Source organism: Lynx canadensis, chromosome F2 (genome assembly GCF_007474595.2).
Source record: "Lynx canadensis isolate LIC74 chromosome F2, mLynCan4.pri.v2, whole genome shotgun sequence".
In the NCBI taxonomy this organism is placed as follows: Eukaryota; Metazoa; Chordata; class Mammalia; order Carnivora; family Felidae; genus Lynx; species Lynx canadensis.
The window spans coordinates 56,087,546-56,109,730 of record NC_044320.2 but is presented as its reverse complement, the minus strand read 5'-3'; positions in this window follow the sequence as shown (position 1 = coordinate 56,109,730).

Here is a 22,185-nt window from a genome sequence, read left to right as displayed (position 1 = left end):
TTAACAGTAAACATGACTACAGCAATAATAACTTTCAGACATCTCTGTTGGATGAAGAATACAAAATACGATGTCTAAAATGTATAAAATGTAAAGCATACAAATGAAAACAGAAACAAAAAAAAAGTTTCCATCTTTGACTTCCTACAGTCTACTCTGAACATAGAGTCTCAAATGATCATTTTAACATGTATGTCAGATCTGATGATTCCTGTTTAAACACTGTGATGGCTCCCAACTTATTCAGAATGCCATTACCTCTCCTCCTTTTTCTCCCTCCTCATGAACATGTTCCAGCCATATAGCCCCCTTGCTTTCTTTGGTCCCACTTTAATGCCTTTCCATTGGCTAACAAATATGCTTGGAACTGTCTTCTCCCAGATATCCATATTCTTCACTTCCTCACCTCTTTGGAAATTGCTCATCTTCTTAATGACACCTTCATGAACACCCTTTTGAAAATGGTAACCAACTTCCAACCACAGCACTACCAATATTCTATACCATGCTTATGCTTACTATGTGTTTTCTTTTACATAATACTTCTTGACTCCAATGGACTTATTATATCCATTGCTTGCTGCCTACGTTGTTCCACTATGCTTTATATGGACAAAGATTTTGCTTTTTTCTGTTTTTATTTTCAGCAAAATATCCCAAGTGACTAAGCAGTATCTGGCATACTGGGAAAATTTGTTGAATTAACACTATCAAATAAAGATCAGGCATATTTGAAAAGGAACCAACTGAGAAAATTCACCAATACTAAACTATATAATTAAGATAGTTTTTGAAGGATGAAGTTTCCAAGGGGAAAAAAAAGTAACTCCAGAAAGAAGCTGTAATATTACAAAAGATATAGTGGGTAAAGAAATTAGTGGACATCTCTGTAAATCTAAACATATATTTACTTATTTACATGGCAATAATAATTTTAAATTTAGGGAGTTCACAAAGTAATGGGAAAGTAAATACTTGACAATGTAAACTCAATTAAATTAAGAAACACACAAAAAAATCCAAAATATAATGACACATTGTCTAGAGATAAATCAATCAAGAAGGGCAGACTCAATAAAAATCTATATGTTGGAAATATTAAAGACATTAAAATAGTTATTATTACCAGATTTTGTGTTATAAATATATCCTAAAGCAATATTTTTTCAAAAATAGAAAAATAAGCAATTAAAATATTTAATAACAATTATTAATAACTTTTAAATACTATGAGTAAATGTTGTAGTAGAAAAGATGAACAACTTGCATGGATGTATAGAGTTTCAGCACAGAGAACTTCTGAAATTATCATTAAAAGGAAGTGCTAGAATTTTTTTTTAAATTGGAGATGAAGAATTCCTTTGGTAGATTAATGAGAGATATGAACAGAGTTAAGTGAAAATAAATGAATGTGAAAACATGACAATGGAAATTAATCAAAATGAAATATAAAGAGACAAATGAGCAGGAGAGATAAACAGATATGAAGAGCTCTGACACTAAATCAAATGATCTGACTTACTAGAAATTAGAGTTCCAGGACAAGAGAGATAAAAAAAGGGCAGAATATATATTTGAAGAGATAACTGCCATGATTTTCCAAACTAATGAAAGACACCAAACAGAAATCCAAAAACTTCAGAAAATCCAGAAGTAGGATAAGCACACATACATAAGTATCCTGCAGTCAAATTAAAGATCAAAAGGAAATCTTCAAAATAACTAAAGAAAAAAGAAAAATTGCACAAAGGTTAAAACTAAGTAGAATTCTTATCAGAAACCATACCAGCCAGAAAATAAGAGAATATTCTAAAGTACTGAAATAAAACAAACAAAAAGTTAAACAAAGATTCTATACCCAGTGAAAACAATAATCTTAAAAACTTAGAAGAAAATTTTTTCAGACAAGTAAAATCTGAGATGACTGATTGCAAGTAGATTTGTAATACGAAAAAAGAAAACAGGGGCACCTGGGTGGCTCAGTTGGTAAGCGTCCGACTTTGGCTCAGGTCGTGATCTCGCGGTCGGTCCATGAGTTCGAGCCCCGCGTCGGGCTCTGTGCTGACAGCTCAGAGCCTGGAGCCTGCTTCTGATTCTGTGTCTCCCTCTCTCTCTGACCCTCCCCCCATTCATGCTCTGTCTCTCTCTGTCTTAAAAATAAATAAACGTTAAAAAAAAATTAAAAAAAAAAAAAAGAAAACAAAAACACCCTAAAGAAAGTTCTTTAGACAAAAGAATTATGGGGCACCTGGGTGGCTCACTAGGTTAAGCCTCTGACTCTTGATTTCAGATCAGGTCATGATCTCATGCTTCATGGGATCAAGCCCCATGTCAGGCTTGGTGCTGACACCGTGGAGCCTGTTTGGGATTCTCTCTCTGTCCCTCCTTTCCCCCCACCTCTCTCTGTCTCTCAAAATAAATAAATAAACTTCAAAAAAAAGAATTATGATACCAGATAGAAAGCATCATCTACACAAACAACTAAAGAACACTAGAAATAGAAAAAAAAAATAACTACTATTTTCTGATTTTTAATTAGCTTAAAATATAATTTGCTGTGTAAAGATAAACTACTAACCATTTATCATAAGGTTTATAATATGTTTAGAAATAAAATGGATGGCAAAAATAGCACTGTAGATAGAATGAAGGACATGTAAGTATATTCATACTGTACATGAAGTAGTATATTATTTAAAGATATCTTAAGATAAAGATGCATATTGGAAATCTTGGAGTGTCCATAAATAAATAAATACATACATACATACATACATACATACATAAATACATAAATAAATAAACCACTGGTGGAGATAAGATAGTTTAATTTTTAGGGACACCTGAGTAGTTCAGTTCGTTAAACGTTCAACTCTTGATTTTGGATCAGGTCATGATCTCATGGTTTGTGAGATCGAGCCCTGCATCAGGCTGTGCTGACAGCAAAAATCCTGCTTGGGATTCTTTCTCTCCCTGTCTCTCTGCCCTTCCCATGGTTGCACACTTGCTCTCTTCTCCATCTCTCTCAAAATAAATAAATAAGCCTATTTTTTAAAAGTTTAATTTTTAAAAATGATTAATTAATTCAAAATAATAATAGGATAGGAGAATAAAAGTAACAAAGAATGGATGGAAGATATGGAAAGTAACTAGCAAGATGGTAGATTTAAATTGAACCATATCAGTGACTTTATTAAATGTAGAAGTCAAAGCAAACCAATTTAAAGGCAGAGAATGACATGTCAAGACCTAACTCTGCTGATTATAAGAAATGCATGTCAATATATGTACATAAATAATTAACTATAAAAGGAAATATTTATATACTAAAAGATACATAGCTCAAGTAGGATACGTTTATATAAGATAAAATATTCTTCAAAACTAGGAATGTTACTAGATATAAAGATGATTATAATATGATAAGTGGAATATTTCAGAAACACATAATAGTTCTGTCATGTGCCTAACAAAAGTACTTTACAATATATAAAACAAAAACTGATAGCTCTAAAAGGAGAAATAGGAAAATTCACAAGATTAATTGGAAAATTTAACACTCTTCTCTTGGTAACTGGTATAGGTCCTCGATAGTGCAATAAAGAAGAATAATGAAAAAAAAATAGTGGGTATAGGGATGGGAAAGGGAGAAATGCAACTGTCTTTATTCAAAAATGATACTATCATCTAAAGAATAAAAAAAAATCCCAAAGAACCTACAAAAACAGTTACTACAATTACTAAGTGGTTTAAAAAAGTGGCAGGAAACAAAGTCAATATACAAAAAAGTCAAATATGTATATACTACCTGTGAATAACTTGTAATTTAAATTAAAAAATACCATTTACAGTACTATCAAATATCTGAAATACTTTAGGATAAATCTAACAAAATATATACAAAAATGTCATGCCCCAAACTGCAAACCATTCATAAGAGAAATTAAACAAAACTTTAATAAATGGAGAGATACCATGAATTCATGAGTTGGAGGAATCATTCTCTACATGTTAATTCGTAAGTGTATCCATGGATTCAAAGATATTGCAAACAAAATCCCAGATAATTTTTTTGTAGAAGTTGACAAGATTATAATTAATGTTTTGAAAAGCAAAGTGACTTACAATAGACAAAGTTATTTTGAAAAAAAATAAAAGTTCAAGGAAACACTAGTTGATCTCAAAACTTGCTGCGCAGTTACAATAATCTAGAATATCCACTAGATTATAAATATTGATCAATGAAATAGAGTTTCCAAGTAGACTCAGACAAATATAGTCAATTGTTTTTGAGAGACATATCAAAATAAATTCAATGGAGCAAGAGTAGTCTTTCCCACAAGTAATGCTGGAACAGCTGGATATCCATATGCAAAATAAATTAATTAATTAATTATCAACCCTTAACTTTCATCATATGAAAAATAACTTGAAACCAATCATAGGCCTTATCATAAATGTTTAAAGGGAAATACTGGTAAGTTGAACTTCATAAAATTTTAAACTTCTAATCCTTGAAAGACCACTGTTAAGAAAACAAAAAGATAAGACACTGGGAGGAAATATTTACAAAACTTATATTTATCTGTTAAATAACTTTTATTCTAAACACGTGAACATTTACCACTTAAAAATAAGTAAACAGAGTGCCTGGGTGGCTTAGTCTATTAAGTGTCCAACTCTTGATTTCAGTTCAGGTTATGATTTCACTGTGTGATGAGACAGAGCCCCACATCAAGCTGTGTGCTGAACATGGAGCCTATCTGGGATTCTCTCTCTCTCTCTCTCTCTCTCTCGCTCTCTCTCTCTCTCTCTCTCCCCCCCCTTCCCTCTGGCCCTCCCCTACTCACTCTCTCTCTCAAAATAAATAAATAAAAACTTAATAATAATAATAAGGAAACAACACAATTTTTAAAATAGGCAAAATATTTCAACAAATATTTTACCAAAGAAGAAATGTGAATAGCAGAAAATCACATGAAAAGATCCTTAAGATGATTTTACTCATCAAGAAAATGTCAATTGAAGCCACAAGGAGATACCACTACACAGTTTCCAGAATGACTTAAAAAATAAATAAAAATAATAACAAAACAGATGATACAAACTGCTTACAAAGTGCAGTGCAACTGGAACTCACAATCCTGGTGGGAATGTAAATGTTATAGCACTTAAGAAAATAGTTTGGCAGTTTCTTCTAAAATTAATCATACATTTACCATAGAATCCAGAAATCCAAGTCCCAGGTATTTACCCAAGAGATATGAAAAGACAGGTCCATACAAAAACTTCTACACAAATATTTATAGTGGATTAATTCATAATGGCTAAAAACTAGTATGAAGGCAAATGTCCATCAATGGGTAAATAGATAAACAAAGCATGGTACATCTATACAATGAGTTTCTCAGCAATGAGATAACTGAGCAAAAATATAGAACTAAACTACTGATTATGCAACAGATGGATAAACCTCAAAAACACTATAGTGAGAAAAGCCAGGTACAAAAATCTACATACTATGTGCTTTTATTTATATGGCATTTTACAAAAGGCAAAAATGAAATAAGTGGCTTCCAGAAGGTAGGGTTGGGGGAAGTTGATTAGCTTTGACTGTTTTTGAACTTTAAATAAATGGAGTCATATAGCATTTTTTTTTTTTTTTTAGATCTAGTTCCTTTTGGTCAGCATTACACTTGTGGTCTTCATCTACATTTTTGTGTAGAGATAAAGTTTGCTCATTTCATTGTTGTATATAGTATTCACTTGCACAGCTAAGCCACAATATACTTATCAAATTGACTGCTGGTGTCATGTTCACATTTTAAAATTACAACATAATGGGCTCATCGAGTAAAATTCTTGTAAAATTCTTATTTGTCTTAGTTAAGCCTCACAAAATTGAAATAGGATTTTCCTTACCAAGTCACATCTTAAACAGACATTTAAACTCAGTACATACCTATAAAGAGCATTGACCTTTTTTTATGAAAAAACCCTTGTATTACCTGGTCAATTTAGGTTCACCCCCAAATACTAATTATCGCATCTGGTTTGCCACTACCTATCCACTCCCAAGTTTTTGGGTTTTTATTTCCCTATGGAATTTCCATTTTTTCAACTTTTAAATTTAGAGCTGAATTTACTTTCACACTTCGTATGACAGTAAATAATTTCAGAATATTCATCTCCTAAATAATGAATTATTATGAATTATAAAATGAATTATTATTAATTATCAAATTATAAATTATGATAGCCTTGGTTGGCATCCTTCCCAAACAACATCTCAATACTCCCTGAAAGAAAGGAAAAGGAAGTATTGGCTCTCAGTTCAAATACAATTTAGATGATAAGGGCTTCTGCCCCAAACAATGACCACAGTAAATCAGGTTATCTGGAATACAAGACAAAAACTCTTAAGCCACATTACCTTCAGTCTCTATGGTAGACAGAACCATGGATCTGTGAGCTCAGTTTAAATGGAGAGGTTTTGGCATGAGACCACTCTATAGTGGATGTTTCTGAGTCTCAAGCCTGCACGCATCAAGGTAACAAGATTAGGTTTAAACTTGATTGAGTATTGAGTTTTGCATTTTATTGTTGCAGTGAAAATCATGTCATGAATACTCCATTTATTCCTCCATATAAGGATGTTCCTAATTAATCTGTTATTCAAAAGCCACCAGTATTATATTAGTAACTGCATTATTTCATGACATTGACTAAAGCCCAGAAGCAGGGTCCTATGGCCTAATTAATTTTTTTAAAGCCTTTTACTCAGCAGGATGCTGCCTACCTGGATCTTTGAATGAAAGGATATTAATGAAGCTGCAATGCAGATGATTATATTGAAAGTGATGAAGAATTTATTAGGAAGACAGCCATCACGGGCTGTGCAGTATATGAGGCATAAAACTGCTATAAGTAATGACAGAGTGTAGTTTAGGCAAGTAATGGGCAGCAGAGCTACAAAAAGAGAGCTTGGAGATATATTATTTAGTAATAAAGTTCCCATAAAAATTGAAATATGAGGTGGAAAGATTAACATGGTCATACAAGTCATGTTTAATGTTCATAGCCAAGTTCTGCCTTTTAGAAAGAGTAAACTGAATTTATGTCTATGACAACATGTAAGTCAAACCCCTTATTTATACATTTCATGCAAATGACTGCAGTCCTTTGGTTTGCAGTTACCAAAGTGATGTTTAGTAGCATTTAAATGTATTACATTAACATTGGATCAGGAGCTGTATTTCTATCTGTCAAGTGGCGAACATTTGTAGGTCATTTCATCAATAGACTGCAGTTTACCGACCCCTGCACTGCTAGTCCCAAATCTATCAACAAAAGGTTTTGCATTTTGCTTTTCCACCTTCACCTGATATGTTCTCATTTATTCCATAATGATATTCTAGTATTATTAATCGACACCTACCATTTGGTCTATGTTCACTTCCACAGAGGGGATGCATAATGCTCTAATTAAGAACAAGGGCCTTTGATGGAAGTAGACCTAAATGAAAACTCTGACAGCCAATTACCAGCTGGGTGACCTTGGTCAAATAACTTTGAAGCTTTGGTCTCATTTTTCTCATCTCTAAGAGGGATATAAATAATACCAATCTCATGAGATTATTATAACAACTCAATAATAAAGTATGCCTTGCCTATGGTAACCAACTCAATAATTATTATCATAATTATTCTTGTCAATACATTTGGGGTACTTACATCATGGAAAGTGGCATCAAAAGTCTTGGGAGAGTGGCAACGCATACTTTTTTCTTCAGATAGTCTCAAATAAGCTTTATTTCTAAAGTTAAAGCTCTGAAAGTTGACATATCTAATGAGGTATGTAATTAAATTGACAGCGATTTAAATTTAACATTTTAATGTCTTTTATGAAAATTCTCATCTTTTATGATTTATCAGAAGAGGGTATAAAATTGGGCAATAGTACAAAAATAAACTGAATCTTCAGAAAGAAAACAGATATTTTAAAACATTTATTCTGAATTTGAAACCCTTCCCATTCAAAATCAATAGAGAATGGGAGTAAGATTTCAATTTTAAATGCAGCAGTATCAGAGGCCTTCATGAGAAAATAGCATATAAGGAAAGGACTGAAGGAGGTAAGGATACAGACACAAGACTCATAAGAAAGAATAATTTAGGTAAAGGTAATAGCCAGTCCAAACCCTCTAAGATGGAAACAAACTCACAGCAAGAGAGGGAGTGGTCAGTGGTAGTTCACCCTGGATGCAAGGCAATAAGGTACACACTGTCTGCAGAAAAATTTAAAAGTATAAAAAAGCTGATAAAATGTTTATGATCACCATGCACAAGCAAGTGTAAGCAATATCAGTGATAAAATGCTTCTCCCTGATAAAAAATATTTTTTTTTAATCTAAGTTCTAAACAGTTGCTGTTGTTTCTATTGAGCTAGGTAGACTGGTGCCACTAGCCCATCTTTGGTATGCCACCTTGTGGGAGCATACTAGGAAGGGACAGCAGGAGGAAAGTGCGTCTGGTTCAGAATGAATGAGAACAGGAGTAGTAGATGAGGGGGTCAATGAGCAGTGGAAAGGCTAGAATATGTAGCTTTGTAAACTCTTTTTGGTCTTGGGCTTTTACCCTACATGAGATGAAAAGTCATTGAATGGGTTGCAGCAGAGGATTTTCGAAATATTACTTATGTTACAACACACTGATCACAATGTTGACAATATACTATGGACAGAAGAGAGACAACAGTTGTGGCAGAGAAAACAAAAATAGACGGTGATTTTTCTGACTGTCTCCTAGCCACTCCATTGGTGAAGAACAAATACGCCACCCTAAATAGTGTGAAATGGCCAAATGACACTGACCCTAGATGATGAGATTGGTGGCAGTTTATTACTCAAGCATACTGATGGCCTCGGAAAGGAGGATACCACGCACCATACAGGGACACACAAGAACAGTTGGGAATACAGTGGGGCGGTAGAAAGCAGGCATTATAGTTACAAGAGGCTTGTATGTCCCCTAGGTTACATCTTGAGAATGTGATTGATTTGCTTGAATAATTTTGCAGGCTGGTAGGAAAGTAAGGATGCATTCCAGGTGGGGTGCAGCTGGCCTGGTTGATAGGGGAACAATGAGATGAGTTCCCACTGAGTATGGAGCACATCCAGCAAAAGTGGAGGAACTCACAGTTAAGACTTTGGGGCTCTGTGACGCTCAAGATTTCAAGGAAGCACATGATACTTCAGTCTTGGAGTGGAGTGATAGCCTGGGATAGATGTGGAGGTGGTAAAATTAGTGAGAAGTGAGTGGATGCTGAATGTATTTTGAAGGTAGAGCCAACAAGAATTGTAGAGGAATTATGTGTAGAACTTGAAAAAGAGGAGTCAAGGGGCGCCTGGGTGGCTCAGTCGGTTGAGCGTCCGACTTCGGCTCAGGTCATGATCTCATGGTCCGTGAGTTCCAGCCCCGTGTTGGGCTCTGTGCTGATGGCACAGAGCCTGGAGCCTGTTTCAGATTCTGTGTCTCCCTCTCTCTCTGACCCTCCCCCGTTCATGCTCTGTCTCTCTCTGTCTCAAAAATAAATAAACGTTAAAAAAAAATTAAAAAAAAAAAGAGGAGTCAAGAATGACAGTAAGTTGGCTGACTATAGCAAATGGAAAGATACAGCGTCAATTACTGAAATGAAAAAAAAAAAACTATAGTGGTAGCAGTTTATGGTATATCCATACACTTGAATATTAGTAGTTTTAACAAACATAAACTCTTTATGTACTCATATGTTAATATCTCAACATATAGTAAATGAAAAGGCAAGGAACATGGTATCCAATATAATATTTAGGATTTGTGTTTTTTAAGGGAGACAAAAATACATATTTGTGTTAGTTTGTACATGAATTTAAAAATATATAATTATTTGTATTATTTGTATTCCTATTATTTGTAGGAAATAAAATTAAGTAATTGCTGGAAGCCGAGCTATCCCAGCCTGAGTGGCAAGGACCCGGCTGTGGATGGACTGGTGACTGTAAGGTGGCCCACTGACAGTGAACCTTCTTGTACTCCACCGACAGTGAAGCTTCTTTTACTCCCGCTTTTAGGTAATTTGGCCTTAAAACTACATGGGTTATTGTCTGTTGGGAAATTGGCCTCGACAGGCCCTCTGGGAAAAGAACCATTAGGAAAGAAAATAAGGTTCCGCAAGAAATTGTGCGGCCTTACATTAGCCCTTGCCATCCCCTACGGAGACTCCTCTACTTACAGGAAGGATGGCCTCATACATTTGCCAGCAAAGAGGGCCTGTAAAGGAGAGACATATGGATTTGAAAGCCTCACTCTGGCAACTAAGGAGTGTATCTCTGGGCACAGGTGACTTCAACCCCTAGGCCCACCTGGCCCCCCGGAGGCATTCCAGATGATGACTGAACCTAATCGGTTAAGGTACAGAATGGTTCATTGGTTCCTAGGTGCATTGTCTCTCTGAGAATGTATGAGGCATGGGTTTCTAAGGCTTTTTCGGCCCCTTCCTGGCACCTCGGACCGAGGCAAACACATTGTTCTTCTGGCCTCATGTGGTTAGGAGGTCATGTCCCTGTAACTGTTCCACTTGAGGTATTGAGAAATGGAGGGCCTTTCATGAGAACAGCAAAGTAAGTGCTTTATAGATTATAGATAAATGCAGATGCATAATGGAATAATGTAAGAAATTATTCAATAATCAAAGGGTATGCAGGAACATTACGAGAAAATCGTCATGTTATTTCTTTTTTTTTTTTTTTTAATTTTTTTTTTTCAACGTTTATTTATTTTTGGGACAGAGAGAGACAGAGCATGAACGGGGGAGGGGCAGAGAGAGAGGGAGACACAGAATCGGAAACAGGCTCCAGGCTCTGAGCCATCAGCCCAGAGCCTGACGCGGGGCTCGAACTCACGGACCGCGAGATCGTGACCTGGCTGAAGTCGGACGCTTAACCGACTGCGCCACCCAGGCGCCCCTCGTCATGTTATTTCTTAAAGGTTGATTACACATAGGAATATTTTTTAAATATTAGAAACGTTAGAAAACGTTAGATGATGTATGTTACAAGGAAATCACTAGCATATATAATGCCACATTTGCTACAATAAATCGGCCAGATCAATGCACTGCTGTTGTCTGTGTCCGTTTTTATTTATTTTTTTTACTTTAGTTTCTTATTTTAGTTTTGTTTTGTTTTCACTGACGCCGTCCATCCTTCGGGAACCCCTGGACCTGCTGGAGCTGGACTCCGGCAAGTAACCACAAGAGTTACCTCATGAAGGGAGAGGACAGAAACTAATTGGGTGGATATTGGGAGCAAAAAAGAAATCTATTTACTATATTTTTATAATTCTGATGTTTGTATAATGTGAATACATTTTTTATAAAAACAAATGCTTTAAAAGATATAGACAAAAATTCTGTTTTAAAAATGAGTATAGCTGAAAGTACCATATATAGTATCTCCATATACTACTCTGTCTTGAAGAAATAAGGAGAAGGAGAAGGAGGAGGCAGGGGAAGAGGAAGAGGAAGAGGAGTAAGAACGAGACAGGAAGGAGAAGAAGAGCAACAAAACAGAAACATACTAAAACTCAGACTAAGGAAAAAGGACTGAAATTAATTGCTAAATTATAAATATGGCAACCCATTACCACCTATTGCTATAATTTGGAGAATTTCCACTAACATGACTGATAAATCAGACTTAAAAGTAAAATTACTGGCTCATGCATGTTTTGTTCTGAAAGACAATCATCCTAAGAAAAAATAAGCCTTGTATTATATGAGGCACCAATAAATGTTTAACAAACCATTTTGGGGTGGGAATTGTAGCTCTGTGGCTCTGATTTTAATATTTGCCATTTTTGTTGATGTAAATATTTACATTGTGGCTTATTTCAAGCTAATAACATGACCTTATTCCTTCTCTCTCTTCCTTTGTTTATACAGATACAAGTTTCAGACATTTATCATTTTCTTTCTTTCTTTAAAAGAAATTTCTTTAAAAGTTCTTTTAACATTTCTTGCAAGGCAGATTCATTGGCCACAAATTCGCCACATTTTTGTCTCAGAAAGTTTATATTTTCCCTTTACTTTTATAGGATAATTTTTCTGGATACAGAATTTTGGGTTGGTGTTTTTTTCTTTCAACACTCAATATTCTATTCCACTCTGTTCTTGTTGGCATGGTTTCGGAAATAACGTCCAATGTGGTTCCTACATTAATCCTTCCACAGATTAGGTGTTTCCTCTGTTGTGTCTTTTAAGATTTTCCTTGTCCTTAATTTTATGCAGTGTGAATATGATATTCCTAGGTATAAATTTTTCTGTATTTACTCTTGCTGTTCTGAGTTTCCTTGATCTGTGGTTTAGTGTCTATCATTAATGTTGAGAAATTCTCAGTCATTATTGCTTAAAACATCCCTTCCATTTCTTTCTTTCTTTGCCATTTGGTATTCCCATCACATATATTTTATACCTTTTATAATTGTCTCACAGTTCTTGGATATTCTGTTCTTTTTCATTCTTCTTTCTCTTTGCATTTAAATAGTAGTTGTGCTATAGTCGTTGTGAAGCCTTTGGTTTTCAAAACAACCACAGGGTTAAGGAAAAATGGGAGTGAGATTAGAGCAAGTTAAAGCCCCACTAACCTTGCTGTTCTTGTTAAGATTCAACCATTTTTCTGTGATTATCATTTCCTGGATTATTGCAAAATTGGCGTTAATTTCTAGAATTCTAAAAATATTGATTTTGACAGTTTTTGTCAGTGCTATTTCTGTAGAGAAGCAGATATTTGGGGGTCCTTAACTCTGCTGTTCCAGAAGTCAAGCTGTCCCTGCATGTTCTTCGTTGTCTTTTTTTTTTTTATAGCAGTTATCAGTTAAATGTTTGGCAAGATCTCATCAGAAGTAAAATTACTGATCATTTGTTCATTGTCACTAATCAATTCCAATTAGAGCTGTCAACTTCCAATTAGGAATTAAGCTACAGGAAAAGGTGCACTGTCTTGTTTACTCCTCCATCTATGAAGAATTATGAAGGATCTAAGATTTTACCCTATCTGCCATTTAATGTACTTCATGGAGGTTGGCAGAAGCCACAAGGTTCCTGGCTCAGACATTCGACTCTATTAATCATTGCACAAGAAGAAGCATAAACTCAGGTACACATCAATTCCCATTGCCTCTCAAATTCCATAGGAACAATGCAGTGTGGCCCCAGGAGATAATGTGTATATAATGAGTTTGTATTACAGATGAGGCACATCTAGATTAAAAAATTAAATCTTTAATAATGGGCTACAAGCAAACCTGCCCTTTGCCCTGGAGGGAATCGTTATTTTTAAGATTAATAAAACTTTCCTTTGTTCTGGATGGAGGCACTCACTATCTATCTTCGAAGGCTTTTTGCCATATAAACATTTTTGAAAAGACAGTCTAGAACAAAATCTGTTACTACCTCTGCTTGTAAGATATGCAGAAACAGAAGAAACCTATGGAGAATTATCTCTCAATATCATGCCAAGCCTAAAATAGTCTCTGACACATTGTAAACAATGCAATTGTTTACAATTGCAAGAATTTCTCCAAGAATTTCTATTGTCATCAATATATTCTATTTCCACAAATAAGGAAAACTGTATATTTTTAAAATTTTGGATATCAAGTCTTGAAAAAGAACTTTCCTAGTCAGTTTGGACTGCTATACCAAAGTGCCATAGACTCGGTGGTTTCTAAACAACAGAAATTTATTTCTCACTGTTCTCGGAACTAGAAGTCCAAGATCATGGTGTCAGCATGGTAGGGTTCTTGATGAGAGCCCTCTACTGGGTTGTAGACTGCCAACTTCTTTCTGTGTCCTTTCATGGCAGAAAGAGACCTAGGTAGCTCTCTGGCCTCTTTATAAGGGCACTAATCCTATTCATGAGGGCTCCATCTCTATGGCCTAATTAGCTCACAAAGGCCCCACTTGCAAATACATTTGGGTATTAGATTTCAGCATACAAATGGGGGAGGCAGATACAAACATTTAGTCCATCACAAAAACCTACGAATAAAAACTTGTGTGCAAATTTGCTACAATAGAGTGGCAAATGGAAATTATAAAACTTTTGGTTTTTCACATTTATGCACAGAAATGACAAATGAACATTTACCTGTTGATCTCTTGAAGGAGCTCAGTTTTCTCTCCTATTCCTTTCTTGCTTCACTCTGAAAAGGAAGAACTGCTATGTTTGATCCAGGCAAGAACATCTAGTTAAACCATGCAGCCAAGGTCTTAATATGGCTGTCTTTTGCAATTCCCAAATCCTAGAAAGGTAGAGAGGTAAAGAATCCTGGAATTCTTTGTGGGAAAATATCGATGCATCTCTTTCTCCCTCTTTCATCTCTCCTCCTCCCTTCTCTCTCTCCCTCTGACCTCTCTTTTTCCTACTCTCTTTTTCCCTACCCACATGTACATATATGTGTGCACACACACACATACACACACACACATACATAAACACACGTTGTTCTTTCAGTGTGCTTTTCTCATTTCTAGGAACATGTTCCTCAATTTGAAAAGAGTAGTATTCAATATTAAGTTTTGGTCTTGGAGTAGAAGTAGACAGAGTGGACCTTTTGGCTGGATTTTTTTTTAGGCCTTTTATACCAAAAGCCTCTAGACAACGGAGGTCCATATATAAGTCTAGTTATATTCACTGGCATTCTTTCCTGAGACTTTGAGCCATACTCTTACATTAAGTGTAAAATCTCCTTTGGCCTTGCTTTGTCTTTTGGAAGGCATAGCTAGTTAAGAACAGAAGCTAATTTTCAGGGGCCCCAATTCTGTGCAATACCCAGCACACACTAATTTCTTTTCAAGTAGAACAACTATAGAACAGATTGCATCTCAGTTGTTTTATATTCTACCTCATGATTTTAAAACAAATAGAAAATGCCATAAACCTTATTTGCATAATTTAGTCACATACCAAACATTTATGGTGTCCTTTTTCTATATCTGCATAGTTTCATCTTCACAAATATCATGCCACTTTCAGTTACAAATTACTTTATATGTATGTATTATACTGCCTTTCCTTGGTATGTTTAAAATTCATATAATCTTGGTTGTTTATTTTGTTTTGTCATTGAAATGGATTCATTTTGTGTTATTCTGAGAAATATACTTAATCTGTGGACCATTTATATGTCTCCAATATAGCTAGCTACTCTAATGTTTGGAACAGTTTGTCTCACTTGGTAGTTTTATTTTTTTCTCATAAATGTTTAAAGTACTTTATTTAACTCATTGGGATTTCTTCCTTTCGCTTGTGAATGGATTTCCTAGCTGAGTAATATACTTGGGGCAAATTCTAACCTCACAGCTGACAATATTATTTCTTCAAAATTGCACATATTTTCCATATTTCACACAAACCAATTATTTATCATATATATTTATATGTTTATAATTAATTTTAAAGTAGTGGCGTCTTGTCTTAAAAGTCCTCAAAATATCAAAATAAATACTTATTGTAGTATACCATAATATGTCTCATATTTTTACAGTTTTATTCCTCCTGCTTTGACCTTTTATTCAACTATAAATACATCTCAAACTCCTTAACCAAATCTTGAACAGTAAGAAATTATTAATGATAAAATAAATAATTAAAAAGCAAATTAAAAATGAGATTTTGCTACTCTTCTGTGGCAGGTTTTTTTTTTTCAGTTCTTCCAGAGAAAATTAAAATATTCTAACAAATGCATGCTTGCCTCTACTTAGAAAAGCATTTTTTTTCAAAGCATGTAATAGAATGCTGTTCAGTAATTCTGAATTGAATTTCTGATCTTAATATCTCACTCTATCCCAGCTCCCGGATAATAATGGCCCTCAAAAATATTAAAAAATCAATTGTTTATTAGCCATACTAGATTCTTTACTGCAGGTACTTTATATCATTTTTTGTAATTTTTACATGAGTTCTATATTATAATTATTCTCATTTTTCAGATGAAGAAATCAAGAATATGACACTTGTGGTAGATAAACCAAAATTTAAACTCAAGTCTTTCAGTTTCCAAATATATCAATATACCAGGCCACAAATTTTTGTGTATTTCAACTTGGGCCAGAGTCAAAAGGACCCTTGAACAATTGTTTTTTGATGTCTAAGTTTTGTCTTGTTGTTGAAAATATGTACATATACTTCCTGTTCTGTTCAAATTCAATTGTCTTTTTCACTTTTAAAAGTTACCAAAGATAGCAAAGGTGAAAAACAATGAAAAATGTACATTACTTTTAAATTTTCCTTAAATAAAAATATTATTTGTAGCTTGCAAAGAATTTTCACAGATATTGTGCCTTCTTAGTATTCACGGAGTGCTGGCATTCGCTTTGTCTCAACCTTCTGTTGCATTTCATCCACAATTAAAATCACGATGAAATTGTGGTAAAGCCCACTCCTGTGTCTCTTTCCATCTTAGCCCAAACCAGTAAGCACTGCAGTTTCTTTTCAAAATGTGTTATTAGGTGAGAGATATAATTTGACTTTTCAGATCAAAAGACATACTAAAAAGAGTCAATCTGTGGAGTGTTTTACTGAGCATACAAACCCTTGGAGTTTTCCTGCCACTTGCTTTGTGTCTTTCTACACACTTCCTTGTATTTCAAATTTTCTTCCTAGATCTTTTATAGTTTATAATCTGTCCCAGGAGCAAGTTTAAATGACAGGCCTCATGGAATATTTTTTAAGATCTAAAGAGGGGAAGGAGGAATACTTTCCAAAGGAAAAAAAAAAAAGTATTTACTTGGAAAGAGAAATTCTCTAAAGGACATATCCCCCACGCATACTTCTATTTTTTTTACTATTCCTTCAGCACCACTGCATAGACTTACCAGGCCACATTAAGTGGTGAAAGGAGACTTCGGGAAAAAGCAAAGGAGCAGAGCAGGATGATCTTAAGATGGAGAAGAGAAAGAAGAAACTACATAAAAGCAGTATGACATTCCTGTTAAGTATGAAAAGAGACCCCAACCCAGTAGATATAATACAGATGTTAACAATGGGGACCTTAGGTGGGTCAGCCCTCGGGCACCAAACCCTCTAGTAAAGAAAAAATATTCAAAGAGAAGAGAATCCTTTCTTCTGAGGAAAGATTTCTTTAAAAAAAAGAAAAAATGCACACTCCCTGGAATAAAATATGATTGAAAATGTGATGATCTGATTAAGCCTCCAAGTATAATATAAGTCTATAAAGTTTCCTAAAATGTTGAGTTTATTCTAAATATCACCCAAGTGATAGTTCCTTTATCTTTTAACAAAATACATATTTATTGAGTACCTATAACACTGATAAAGACATTGTTCATAAGGAGTTTACAATGTAGTAGGAAAAATAAACTACAAAATATAAATCTCATGGATAATCGACAGCCAGGTTTTAAGAGAATATACAGAAAGAGAATTTAACCTCAAATGAAAGTCATGAAAAGACAGAGATTCAATGTTTATTTTGAAACTTAAATGATGAAGATGCATTAGCCAATGATTAAATGGTTAAAAAATCATCCAAATTGATGACATAGCCTGGAGAAAGCTCAGGGGTAAGAGAGGTCATTTAAAAACTCAAGACTATTGAGTATTGTTGAAAATGTATGGGAGAAGGAAATGGTAGAGATAGAGGCACTGGATGAGGGTGGAGTAGATGGGATCACAGTGCTTGAGGCCTTTTTCCCAAAATTAAAGAAAAAATTTCAAAGGGTTTAGGCAGTTGAGTGAAATTTAAGTTGTAATGAAGAGAATGAATAATAGAGAAATGGTACTGGAATCAGGGAGAAAGTGAATGGAGCTGTTACACCTGAGGAAAAAAATGTGAAGGGTATGACAATGGACACAGAGAAGAGTGGACAAATATATATACGGTATAATTATGACAGGTCTTGGGGATTGTTTCAGGGGGAGTTTACGGGAGGGGAGAAGGGTGAAGAATGACTCTCAGGTTTTTGTTTGGTCAATTGGAGTCCAAATGATGTCATTTACTAAAATAGGACATACAGGGGGAAATAACTGGTTTCAGGATAAATATGATAATTCTGATTTATTTTTTAGTTTGTCTTTGAGATTCATGGAGAAATCCAACAGGCGATATTCAGTAGGCAATTTTATGCTTGAATCTAGAGTGCAGAAGAAAAAAAAAACTTTGAATGAAGATATACATTTGGCAATAGCATGTAGGTAACAATTCAGTCTTTGAGAGAAAAAAAAGATACGTTTTTATGTTTACTACAAATTCCTACTGCTTCTCTCTCTATGTAGCATTTAACATACTCGGTTATTATTCTCTTCTTGCCCGTCACTTATATCTGATATTACCTCTAATGGCAGGAATAACGTCTTATTCATTTTTGTGCCACCACAATTTAGTACCATATCTGGAACATATTAGACTTCAAGAAATAGTTGTTAAATAGGTAGGTGAATAAGTGATTCATTGAATGAATGAATGAAAAAAAAAAAACTTCAACTCGAACTCCAAACTTTTTTTAAATTCCAAAAGTTAGGCACATATAGGATCTGAATTACCAGGCATCTTTTCCTAATCTCCATTTATGGTATCCATGATACCTCCATGTTCCCGGCAGAACATAAACTATGGTTCCTACATCTAGCTGCATACTAGATGTAGATACTGGAGTATCCCATTTAATATACATATTCCTGGATATCTCCTCATTCCTGCTGAATCAGAATCTATGAGGATTAAATTTAACAAGTTATTCAGATGATTCTTATGCAATAAGTCTAAAATTGGTCCATCTATTGAAATGACCAACATGAGGAACCAATCATTCTGGTTCTCAAAATTAGACAAGACATCTTGATTAGCCCCATTATGTCAAACAAAGAATATGAACAGGTACTTCAAGGATACAAACTTCATGATTAGAATTTGTGTTTTAAGTAGAAAAAAGTTAAGGCAAAACTTTCCAAAATAAAATGGATCACACATTCTCACCAGATGGACTTACTTAGGAAAAAGAAACATTAAAGAATTGTAACAGTGTCTAACCTGGAAAACAAAATACAGAAATTTTCACCAGTAAGCCATGTGTTTAGTACAACTCTGATTTAGTGTTTGTTAAGCCTTACACAAAAGTAACCCATTTTGTAGGAAAACACCTATCTTTCTTCACAGGAAATGCTAGACCACTTTATACTTTTATTCCAACCTACCTTTTGCACTTTATTTTTGACCCTTTAACAACTTGCACTCTACACTCTAATTAAAAAAAAAAAAAATCTCTTTTGCAATCCCTTAAACATGCTGTGCTTGTTCTCACATCCAGGATGTTCCTTCTGCCTTATGTCCTTGACCTTTTCTCCACTTGGGTAATTCCCAACATTCAAAGCCCAATTCAAGGATTTCCTCATTGTTGATACCTTCTTCCATATCCTCAAGCAGGGTTATTTGGTTCCAATTCTATTTTTGCAAAGTTACATTCTTATGATTTATTTAATAGCGTATCTCCATTAGATTTGTAATGAGTTGTTTAGGTATCCCTCATATTGTCTTTTGATTCTTCTGGTCTTTATTTTGTCTTTTGCTTCTGGACCATAAAAACAGTGCTTGCCACATAGTAGCTGCTCAAAAATGTTGGCCAATCCAATAAAGATACCTTCCAGCTCCAATATTTTGTGAATATTTCATTTAAAATGACTTTAGATTATCCTTTCTTTTCTAATTTAATTTCTACAGCATATGCTCAAAACATGTTCAGTGGCCTAAAGTTAGTGTTTTCACTGGATCTCATGTATACAGTCACTACCCTTATAATTTTTTCTGGTATAAAATTGCTGGGAATGTTCTTAAAAAAAATCAACCCCTCACCTCTTGGAAAACTTCCAGAAGCTCTTCATTGCTATTGCATCAGGTTCAATCTTTACTACTTTATTTTTCAAATACCCTCTTTTTTACTTAATCTATTTACAGCTGCCTTTTCCACTTTGGGCTTCATCTTCAATTGTATTCGTATCATTATCTGCACTTAACCTATAGAACCAGGCATATTGCAGTGTCTTATGCTAGTTTCCTCACTAGAGGTCAAAGAGGCAAGGACTATCATGATAAAATGTCAAGTGGATAGATGGATGACAGAACTTGGTTTCGTGGCACTGAGAAAATTATACTTGGGACAAAGTAATTCTGAGAAGTGAAGGGATCAGCCTAGGCAGCTTTGTTTACTGCAGACTCAAATCAATGCCTTATCTTTACCTGAGCTCTGATTACATTAAGAAAAAATACTATTAATAGAAATGAAGGGGCAGGGCCACTATCTGAGATATGTCTGGGTCCTTTGGACAGCACCTGGGGGAGTGGTAAGCTTTGGTCAATGTTTGTTGATTGATGACTCGATGGATCTAGTTAAGCCTCACCATCAGAAGTCCAGATTTTTTAACAAGCTTCTCAAAGCTTTCATTCCCAAAGAAACTAAAGAAAACCAGATGACAATAATTTCAAATTGTAAAATGTTCTGGTCGTCAAATTTAAACAGGAATATCCTGTGCAACGGAGAGGCTGGCTGGTGCCAATTTCACATTTTGTTCTTTGGTGTCTGGACAAAGCCTGCTCTGCCAGTGAGCTGACAGGTCGAGAGCACTCCAGGTTCCAAAGGCACAAGAGAACATTCTACTTTTCATAATGTTCCCGCATTACATAGGGAAAGGACTATATTCACAATGAAAAGAATTATGATTAAGCATCAGTAGAAAGATTCTTTCATTTTCTGGGTTCCCACTTTAGAGTTTGGTATAGTCAACACTCCTTATAACATAGATCATGTATTGAAACGAGAAAACTATCACCTAATATGGCCAGAGAGATTAAGGGAGTTGGCCCGGCTGATCACAGGAGACACCTTTAATTCAAAACCTAAAACATGGTCATAGTGACTGTGATCAAGGAGCTTTACAGCACATAAGGGATTCAAAAAGCATATTAATCCACCTCCAGCAACACTACCAATTTAAAAGAATGATTAACCTTTTCTCCCACTTGATTCAAGCTGGCATATGTATTATACCACTCTAAATGCTAGCAGACTCTATGCTTATGGCTTCCATTAGGTAGCATTTAGTATCCATGAAAACTTTCTTCAAGCAGTAATTACTTTTGAGACCATAAACATTTCAGATGGGAAAAGAAAAAAGAAAAGAGGCACATGTAAAGAGAACTAGGAAAAAATAAGAAAATACACCAAAGTATAAGCATGTTGATTTAAAAGGTAATTTAAAGATGATTTAAATGATACTAGATGAACATTTGCTCTGTTTATGCTTTAAATAAAGTACTCTGTTCTACTTGTAGGTGTTGTTTATTACCTAATGTATGTTAAAAGCCTTTTGAAAGAGAGATTTATTCATTCTGGTATTCCAAGCACCTAGTTGGATAAACAGCACAAGCAAAGGGAGGTCATGGAGTGTAATGGGCCCTGCAAAGGCTCTGGAATCCATCCCTTATGATCTTTGAGACTCAGTCTCCTCCTCTATGTAATGTCATAAAACTGACTGTAGATAGTACTCTGGAAACACAGAAGTCTTGAAAAGTAAGTATTCAATACTACTTTTAAACATCTTTTAGTAAAACAAATGCATTTCATTTGCAATGAGGCTTTCTTGTAAATTCTACACTTCCAGAAAATAATACATTTAGTGAACAATAAATGTCTTCCCTGTCTTTACTGACAATATTCAGGTGGGGCTAGTTTTTTTTTTAATTTTTTAATGTATTTATTTTTGAGGGAGAGAGAGACAGAGCATGAGTGGGGGAGGAGCAGAGAGGGAGGGAGACACAGAATCCGAAGCAGGCTCCAGGCTCTGAGCTGTCGGCACACCTGGGGCTTGAACCCACGAGCTATGAGATCATGACCTGAGCCAAAGCCGGACGTTCACCAGACTGAGCTACCCAGGTGCCCTAGGTGGGGTTAGTTTTATCTCAAGCAGTTACCTCCATGTGATTTGCATTTTAGACCTTCCTAAAAGATTTATTTTGCTCTTCTTTTCCATCCATGCCATTCTACATAAGATGCTGTGATACACTGTTCAAGTGCAAAGTTTGCTGGAAAAACAGGAATCAAACTGACCATCATTGCCAGTTCTAGAATGA